General features: G+C 33.9%; 1 long non-coding RNA gene across 1 annotated transcript; it reads right to left on the bottom strand.

Annotated features, from left to right (window-relative positions):
• Positions 1-5,707: 5,707 nt before the first annotated feature.
• LOC114175889 (uncharacterized) lies at positions 5,708-9,249 on the bottom strand. The gene is made up of 4 exons (XR_003602935.2): positions 9,022-9,249; positions 8,815-8,869; positions 8,614-8,654; positions 5,708-6,131 (listed from the first exon to the last, which is right to left on the bottom strand). It is a non-coding gene; the product is annotated as an uncharacterized LOC114175889 (long non-coding RNA).
• Between the last annotated feature and the right edge of the window lie 866 nt (positions 9,250-10,115).

Genomic DNA, 10,115 nt, shown 5'->3' with positions numbered 1-10,115 from the left:
ATATTCTAAAGTATCTTCGGGGTGTTAACACAAATAAATTGATGCATTAAGATTTGATGAAAATATATGAAACCATTGCATTGGAACATGATGAAACTATGATAAATTGGTGAAGATGTGAAGACTTGAGGATTCTTGTGTTGATCAAGCTTGGTGTGTGTGTTGAATCTGACTTTCATGTGAAGAACACAAAGCTTGAAGATTGATGCTCATAGTTTTAACCATTTCACATTGTATAGATGCCTACTCTAGTTAGCAATGTAACATAATCCTTCAAAAGTCAAAATTTGTTTCTATCAAACAGAATATATTATACATGTTTTTGTTTAAACACTGATGGTCCAACAAATAATATACAACTTTGGTTCAACAGAATCAAAATAATAATTACAAAATCCTCTTTCTCATCCCCATTATAGAGATTGAAGGCTTGCAAAAGACTACACTAACAAAGATTGTGTTCAATGATACAAGGATACATTAGTTGTTCCTGTAAGACCCGTAGAATTTAATTAATTAATTAAATAATTAATTAATAAATATGGGAGGGGTAATAATTATGACATTAAATTATGATTGGTATGATGTGGAAAAGTGCTAGCTCATATGGTTGAGAGCACTTTGATTGTGCGAGAGGACTTGGGTTCGAGTCCTATGTATGCTAACTTTTGATGTTATGGTTTTATTATTTAAATCTATGAAAACAGGTTCTTCTATATTATGTTAATTGAATTGTGATATCTAGCATGAAATATGAATTGGCATGATGGTTTGATATTGATTTAACAATTGCATGGTTATGGGTTCAAGCCTTGGAGAGCTCGCATTAATTTATATTTTTAGTATTTTGGATTTGACTTGAATATGAAAGGGTTGGGAAGAAACCCTAGTGGTAAGGCAGAGAGGTGGCTGGAAAGGAGCCTTAATGGGTTGGTAAATGATAATAAACTCCATTCAATAAGAAATTTTCGTTTTAAAACAGAGAGAGAGCAAAGATTCTGGAATTGGTGAGGTTTGGGAGAGATTGAGAGGCTGAAAAGAGAGGAACCAAGGAGGGCTAGCGTGCGAAAGGGAACTATCCAAAGTTCAAGGGTTAAAGCTTAAAAGGATCCAGGTTAGGGGAGCTGGACTCTGTTATTTTTTTTTGTATTTGATAATAATGGTTGATGTATGATAGAATTGGATGCTTGTATGTTACTAAATTCGTGAAATTCTGTATTTCTGGAAATTTCCAGAAACCGCCTGGCGAGTGATGAATAACCGCCAGGCGACACATCTGTCTGGAATGATTTTTGGGTTCTGGGGGAGGAGGCGCCTGGCGGCACATTCCCGGCCGCCAGGCGATGCATAGCAAAATCACCTAAATGACTGGGTATGGATGAAGTGCCTGGCGGTGGCTAGTGAACCGCCAGGCGACGCGAGTTAATTCAACTCGTTCTTGGTGTTCTGGGGTTTTGGGCTGTATTTGAACGTGGAGGAAGCTATCTGAGATTGTATAGAAGCGATCTTGATATTATTTTATGTTAAATTAATAGAGTTGGCAGGTATGAATGGATAGAACAGTGGAAAAGGGTTGAGGGTTGAACACTTGGGGTCGCGGTTGGGATTATTGCTTCCGACCGGAATGCTTGAAAATTATTAATGATACTTGTATAGACTGTGTGGTATTATGGATACGAGAGTGTTGCGAGAGTAAGGATTGTACTGATCTGGAAGGGAGAAACAAAACGGGAGAAAAATGTGGAAGTAGACTGGTGCAGAGATTATGGAAATTCCCAGACGTCTGATGCACCGCCTAGCGGCACGGGGAAGGCCGCCAGGCGCCACCCAGTGTATGTGTTTTGAGTGGTTGTCCGTGACTGTAGCAATGTTTGGGGGAAATTCGACGTTTGGTTTTTGGTGAGCCAGTCTCTGGTTAATTGCGAGGGGATAGGGTATTGTGATTTCACTAGGTTAATGTCACTTTTCTTTTACCTTATTAGTAAACTCTTGAGTGTATAAGTTAGAATGGTGAATGGTAATTAGACTCATCGGAGTATGTTGGATCGTGGGATATTTTAGTGTGATCAGGACTTTGTAAATTGGTGTAACAGTATTGGACTGGAAAGACATAAATGGCACTCAATCATTGGTGAAGGTCTAGGGTGGAATTGTTTTATGAGAGTTGTGGTAGGAAGGGAGAGTGATAAATATTTGTCCAATTAAGCAGTATCATGAGCTGAGTTAGAAGTATAAAGGGTTGTTGATGGGTGCGAGATTAAGGTACGAAGAGTGCCTGACCACGACCAGTACTGCATAAGTACTGATACAACGCCTGGCGATAGAGCTAGGTCCGCCAGGCGGTAACGAGGCAACAGTGAGGTCTGGTGCAGGAGGCGCCTGGCGACGGGGAGTTTCCGCCAGGCGGGAGCGAGAAAATCGTGGTTCTTGAAACAGCGTCCGCCTAGCGGTAGGAATGGTTCTGCCAGGCGGTAGTTGCAAGTTTTCTAAGTCTTGAGGCGCTTGGCGCCTGGCGATGGTGGTACGTGTCCCCCGCCAGGCAGTCTGGAAGCTGTGGCGCCTAGCGGTACGTGTCCCCCGCTAGGCGATTTGGCTGCTCGAAGTCCTAGTTATTGGACTTTGTAGGGTGTTCTACAAGACTTCTGGTGGCGCTTTAAAGGTGAGATTGCTGGAGTTCCTTGAGTTGTGGCTCGGAACGTATCCCTTGAGTTGTGGCTCGGGATAAGGGTTAAGCACGTGGTATTCCTTGAGTTGTGGCTCGGAATAGCATCTCTTGAGTTGTGGCTCGGGATGGCGGATGAACACGAGGAACCCTGGAGTTGTGGCTCGGGTTGGCGAGTGTTGCCGGTATGAGTGTGCTGGTTGTGGCCAGTACGGATGGGTCTGGACAGATTGCCCTCCTCAGTTGTTGGCTGACGAGTTTGGTAGTCTTGGAACAATACGGGCTTTGTTCGTATATGGGAACTCTACCTGGCGTTGTGGTGTATGATCCGTAGCATGTTTTCCCGCACGTGCTCTATCGGTTGTGGCCGATAGGTATGGCAGCAAGTCACCTTGAAGAAATCATCAGACGAGGTAGAACACGAATAAACGTATTGGGAATCGGATTGTGGAAATAAAAAAATATAGGACAATATGGAAAGTTAAGTTAAGTGTTGTGATATGTATGCATGTTGATATATATATGTTTATAGTTTTGTATATGTGATTTTATCTGCTAAACTCACCCTATCTGCGTATGTGTGGCGATGATCGTGTACGCGGTGCACGGGAGCAGATGTTGGTGATGCAGGTGACTCTGGTGCAGCTTAGCCGCGGAGAGGGGATTGTCTTGGGAAACTTTATTATGTATTTATTTGTTTTTGAAAACAATTGTAAATCGTGATGGATGACTTGATAATATTGTAGATTTTAGTTTTGTAATTAACGTTGTATACTTTATTCGCCATTTAATAAAGTTTTAAATTTTTCCGCGTTTTGGAAAAATGAGGTATTATTAAATACGCTATTTTATTTATTCCATCTATTTATTTATAAATTAGTAATATCCTGACGGGATGTTACAGTTCCCATTTAAGACGTGGGTCTGTGTTTCTAATGACTTTGAAATTAAGTAATACATTATTAAAATCATCAACTCTAATTATGATTCGTTGTCAAATGGGCAATTAAAGAAGGTGAAGAGAAAAAACATCTTCACTTTGCCAGTGAGAACATTAGGAAGTTTACTATATTTGAAAGATAAAAAAAAGAATGAGAATTTATAAGAGACAACGAAATATGGAGTTCAATAAATCATGACAGTGCTATGTGGTATCTTTGTTTAGAGGGACTAAACTTCTTACACTTAAAGTGTTGTTTATTACTGGTTGCCAGAGTGTACCTTGCCATTTGATATTGAAAATTTTTTTGAATTAGAGACTTTATTAGTTGATAATTGTGATTTGTTGGAGTTGTCAAAGGAACATAATCAAAATTTCCGCTTGAGGTTAAAGATTGTAAATTTCATTTCATTGCCCTAGTTACTTGCAATACTTGTTAATTTCAACGTGTGACAATTTTTTGGGACTTCCTCAATGGCTATCAATTATGACTTTTATGAAAACATTGTGTGTCACAAGTTGTCCTAATCTGTTGTCTCTTCATGATGACATCCATCACCTTCATCTCACAACTAAATTATAAGCAACAACTCAAAATTGGAGACACAATATCAACCTTAGCATAGGACTTTTAAAATTGGAGGCACTATAAGTTGTTACCCCTGATCGGCACAAAAAGCTTCATGAATCATTTACAAAAGACAACTTTAACATATGTGTGTGCAATTTTACAAGGAATAAAAACCTTAGCCACACTCAGGATACCCACGTAACCCAATTCCATTTTTGCTTTCCGACTAAAACAAGATATCAAAATTGGAAGTACAAGCCACACTCAAAATTAAATTAGTCAAAAATAAATAAATTTGAATTCCCTAACTTCTCCATAAAGGTCTCAAAAACCAACATTCAAACCCATATTGTATCAAAAATTCATATTGAATCCAAATTATAAGAGACAACTTAGATGTGTTCATCCGAAAATTTGAAAAATTATCCACTACATTTGGAGTGTACACCCAACTCATATTTACTTAAATAAATAAATGTGAAGTCAAATTATAATCCAAAATCCTTCCACTTTGGACCAACAATCATTCAAAAGATAGTCAAATATTTCATTAATTGTCCAAATAACAAGAGGCAACTCAATTTTTTTACTGCGAACAAAGAAAGTCAAAGTGCACTTGACAATTCTATTTATGATGGGACAACTCAAAATTTATCCATATGAAAATTGCACAGTGAACCAAGAAAATCAAAGTGCAATTCGAGAATTCCATGTAGGAAAAATCAAAATATACCCTTATGAAACTTGCACTGTGAAACAAAAAATTCAAAGTGTTATTCATCAGTTCATTTAGGGTGTAAGACCGACTAAAGTTATAGGGCTTTTAAAATCAGAGCAACACCATCAACTCAAATTTATAGATTTAATATAACAACATACATGTATGCTGTCAAATTCATACGAAGCCAAAAACAATCCTTGATACCCATATATTCAATATAAAGTCCAATTATAATAAGTCAATTGCACCTGAAATGAGGCTCACAAGCCATCATTATTTTGTCCGATAATTAAAAATTCTCCTCCTGCAAAACGATTCAAAGTGTTAACTCATATATACTTATCCCATATCCCGACTGTGAATAAATAATTCAAATTGTGCTCCCTCAATCTCAAAGTGGATGCATATTTAAGTAACACATTCAATACTCCAATTATGGTCTCTCGATATCGCTCGATCCAAAGGAGTAGCCATAAGAAGTATAAAGCATTCATCTGGCAACTGAATTATAAGCAACGAACTCAAATATAACCATCTTAGAATTCCATTGGGAATAAAACTAATTTTATAGGTCTTTCAAAATTGGAGGCACAATATCAACCCTAGCATAGGACTTTTAAAATTGGAGGCACTATAAGTTGTTACCCATGAATCATTTACAAAAGACAACTTTAACATATGTGTGTGCAATTTTACAAGGAATAAAAACCTTAGCCACACTCGGTCAATTCAATTCAGGATACCCACGTAACCCAATTCCATTTTTGCTTTCCGACTAAAACAAGATATCAAAATTGAAAATTGGAGCAACTATAAGCAAATAAACTAGAAATTAAGTTTGAAAGGCAAGTAGACACATCCTAAAGTATAAACAAATAAAGAAAGCAATTAAACTAAACTATGCGGCCTAATGGTAAGACTAGAAGGCACTTAGAACCTTCAAAGCACTTACCAACTAATATGCGCTTCACTATAAGAAAGTAAGGTTCTAATTAAGAGATGGGATTGAACACCAAAGGCTCCCCCAAGACACCTAATTAGGCCAAGATTACAAGAAGCAAAACAAGTAAAATTTACAACTCAAATAAATGAAAAGTGCACATACAACCAAAGAAATGTTGCTCCTCTCCAAGTGTTTCTATGCTTTTCTTGTCTCCTTCACTCGGGCTTCAAGTCCCCTTTAGGTTTCCACTCCCTAAGATGTTACCTCAAGAGTTAGTTAACCTCAAAAGATAGCCTACACACAAAAACAAGCAAAATTCGAGAGGATGCCAAAGAAGAGAAATCAAGAAAAGGCTTAAAAACAAAGAATGCTAATTCAAAAGGATAGTTTGTATGACAACCAAGAGTACCAAAAAGGAAAAACAAGAAAATAAATGACCACAAACAAGGTTAAGCACACAAAGAAAATCACCTAAAGAAATGCACTAGAATAAATGAATAAAACCAAAAACAACTAGAATAAAGAAAGGTATGCTTCTTTTTCTCTGGTTGATTGTTAAAGATACATATAGTCACTCTTTTAGCTCAAACTTGAGACCATTAGCTTCTAGAAATTCCAACTTACAGCTCCAAATCAGTTTCAAATTTCAAATACAAGCAAACTAAACATCCCAAAGAAGGTAGCAGCAGTGGTTCTAGTGCACTAGTTTTGGTAACTTTTTTCTTGATTTTTTCTTTTGCTCTTTTGTTTATGAACTTATTTTCTATTATTTATCTCAATTTTCCAACACCAAAACAACCATTGGAACATATTTTCAACATATATATTTTGCACTTAAACGAGAAGCAAATCAAAATAGAGAGAAAACTACTAGAATCAAAAGATAGAATATGAAATTCAAGCAAAAATAATAAAAACCTAACTCTATGAACTTGTTAATGAACTAATAACAAGCATAAATACAAAGATACAAAATAAAAGCACTCAGATGAAATAAATTCTGACTACAACAACTAACACAATTATCGTCCTCTATTAAACTAAATATAAAATATGTCAAACAGTAAATAGATGAAATTTGTCTCCTAATAATTTTCCATAAACATCACTAAGAAAAAAAATCATTATTAAATCTGCAAAAAATATTTATGTGAACCTTCATTTTCGAATTACTCCTACCATGTCAAACTTTTAGGGAAATAAACTTACCACGTCACAATCACATGTACTGCATTAACATAATTAACATACTCTAATAATGACTAACATATATTAAAAATTCAGTTAAAGCTATGTAATGCCTAAATTCACATTCAACACAAACACTTTTTCGCTCAATTGATATAAATTCGTTCCGAGATTCACTAACTAGTTCATTCACTATATCATCACACTCTTACACAATTCTAATCATACAACCACACTTACACACTTAGCCTATATAATACTACATCGCAATTAAGCAACAAGATATAATAGATTTTTCAATAATACAATATTAAGTTCAAGACTCATGGCTAAATCAACAAAAAATATTTCACTAGAACTTCAACACTCAATTACTCTAAATAAATTCTAACCCCCAACGACAATTAACAAGGCTTTCATCCTTTATTACACTAAATATAAACAAATTCCAAACCATACATGAATTATGTTTGGCTCATAATAATTTTCCACAAGCACCACTAAGAAAAGCACCATCAAATCTACTAAAAAGGTTAACAAGAACCTTTATTTTCTAATTACATCTGACATGTAAAAACTATAGAGAAAAATACTAACCTAATCTAACTACCGACACAATTATAGATACCACTTTGAGGGAATTACAAATACTGCATTGATGGAATTGGCATCTTATTAAGGAGTAGCCCATTTTAAAAAACAACACTCAAAGCTATGTGATCATCATACAATGTTAAACACAACCACATTTTCACTTAAGTGATATGGTTTCACTCAAAGATTAACTAAATCGTTAACTACATCATTGTACTACAACATAGTTCTAATCATACAATCACCCTTAAATTTCTAACCAACATAATAATTCATCATAATTAGGCTACAAGACATAACATATCTTTCTAAAATATAATCCTTAAGTTGAAGAACTCATACCAAATTCTTCAAAAACCATTCACTAGAAATTTACCACTCAATTACTCTACATAAATTCTAGTTATAACAAAAATTAAGATAGTTATCATCCTCTGTTAGATTAAATATAAACATATTCCAAAAGATACGTAAGTGAAATTTGTTTCATAATAATTTTCTCCAAGCATCACTATGAAAAAAAATCATCACTAATTCTGCAAAAAATATGTATGAGAACCTCTATTAGGGAAATAAACTCACCAAGTCTAATTTCTCAAGGACAATGAGAACCTCTATTAGGGAAATAAACTCATCAAGTCTAATTTCTCAAGGACAACCAAAGATACTGCATTAACTGAATTGACATACTCTTATAATAACTAACATATATTAAAAAATCAATTAATATAATGTTATCACTAAATTCACATTCAACACAACCAATTTTTTGTTCAAGCAATATGATTTCACTAACTAATACATCGTCACACTCTTACACAATTTTAACCATACAATCACACTTACACACTAATCCTATCACTCCAAGATTCACTAACTAATTCCATAATCACACTCTTACACAATTTTAACCATACAATCACACTTAACTGATATAATACGTCTTAATATACATACAGAATCACGAATTACTTATCTGAAGAAAAAAAATTACTTTTTCCACTTTTGTTTCCTTTTTATTGCTTCTCACCGCACCTGCAGCCAAATCCAACAAAATTTCTAAACTGAAAGTTTAGACACATAATGGAATAAACTCAAGATTTGCAAGAAAATGCATAAATTAAAATAAAAAGAAAATTAGGAAAGGGAGCGGGAGAAGAGGAAAATAAACTAGGGTTTTTGTTTTACTCGCTACCATTTCTCTATGTCTTCTCTTCCAGCAATGAGAGAGTGAGTCTGTTACTGTGAATCTGTGATTATGGAAGAATCGTGAGCGGGGTGGACAAAACAAATCGGAGGTAGAATCGGTGGCTCGGTCGAACTCGCAAATGTGCTTCTGATTTGGCGAGTTCAACGAGAAAGTGTATGCGATATTGTTAAGCATTTCGTAAAAAATCCATACCTGGTTTTAAATGTGGATACGATCTTTCGTGAAAAATCCTTGACCTTTCCAAATCCTATGAAAGCCATTGAGAACCAGAAAACTACAAGAGTTTATAAATTCTTGAAAAAGAATAATAACTGGGAAAATATATACTCCTGAGTTTAGTTTGAATTTAATTCTAAGAAACTACCAAAGACCAAACTTGAAAACAGAACTCTTCAACTTCAGTCTCAAGAAACCTTGAAAACTAATAATTATATAAACAATCAATTAAATAAAATAACGTTATACATATATATATATATATATATATATATATATATATATATATATATATATATATATATATATATATATATATCGGGTTTCTACGGGTGTTAAAAAATAATTTTATATAAAACTAGTTAAATAGGTTCAGATAATATTAAAAAAAAGCAAAAAAGGTAATATATATATATATATATATATATATATATATATATATATATATAATAGTTACTAGCGTAACACAGGCGCTATCGCGCCTGTGTGTATGTACTTTTTAAATATGCGTGATATTATATTAGTAGGTGATAATATTATAATGTTATTAAGTTAAAAATAAAGAAGAAATATATCAGAACATATAAAAATAAAGTGAAATATATCAGAACAGATAAAAGAATAACCATTGATAAATAAAGAAGAAGAAAAGAAGCATAGACATCCGATTTTATAAAAAATTTGTAAAAATAACGATCAATTTTTAAAAATTTAATAAATTATTATATTTAAAGGGTAAAATCGGTATTTTGAAAAGTGGACACAAAAAGGAGAATCCCCTTTATATATTGTTATAGATTATTACCGTTAATATAATGAATAATAATAATATTACTATTAATATACAATAGAAAATATATGGAACTTCTTTGGTACAGAAGATGGTTCTCATACATCAGACTACACAAGATCAAAAGAAACAAGAGAAGAGTAAATATTTTTATTAAAAGATAAAATGAAATTTATTTCAATTTACAACCACTACAATAAAAATTATCATGATTGTCCAAACTACTCAAAACTCCCGTAGACTACAAAATTTAAACTAGATGTAAAAATATGACCCAAAC

Source organism: Vigna unguiculata, chromosome 3, assembly GCF_037176805.1.
Source record: "Vigna unguiculata cultivar grain cowpea cultivar isolate G323 ecotype 2 chromosome 3, ASM3717680v1, whole genome shotgun sequence".
Lineage (NCBI taxonomy): Eukaryota > Viridiplantae > Streptophyta > Magnoliopsida > Fabales > Fabaceae > Vigna > Vigna unguiculata.
This window is presented reverse-complemented; position numbering and strand designations above follow the sequence as displayed.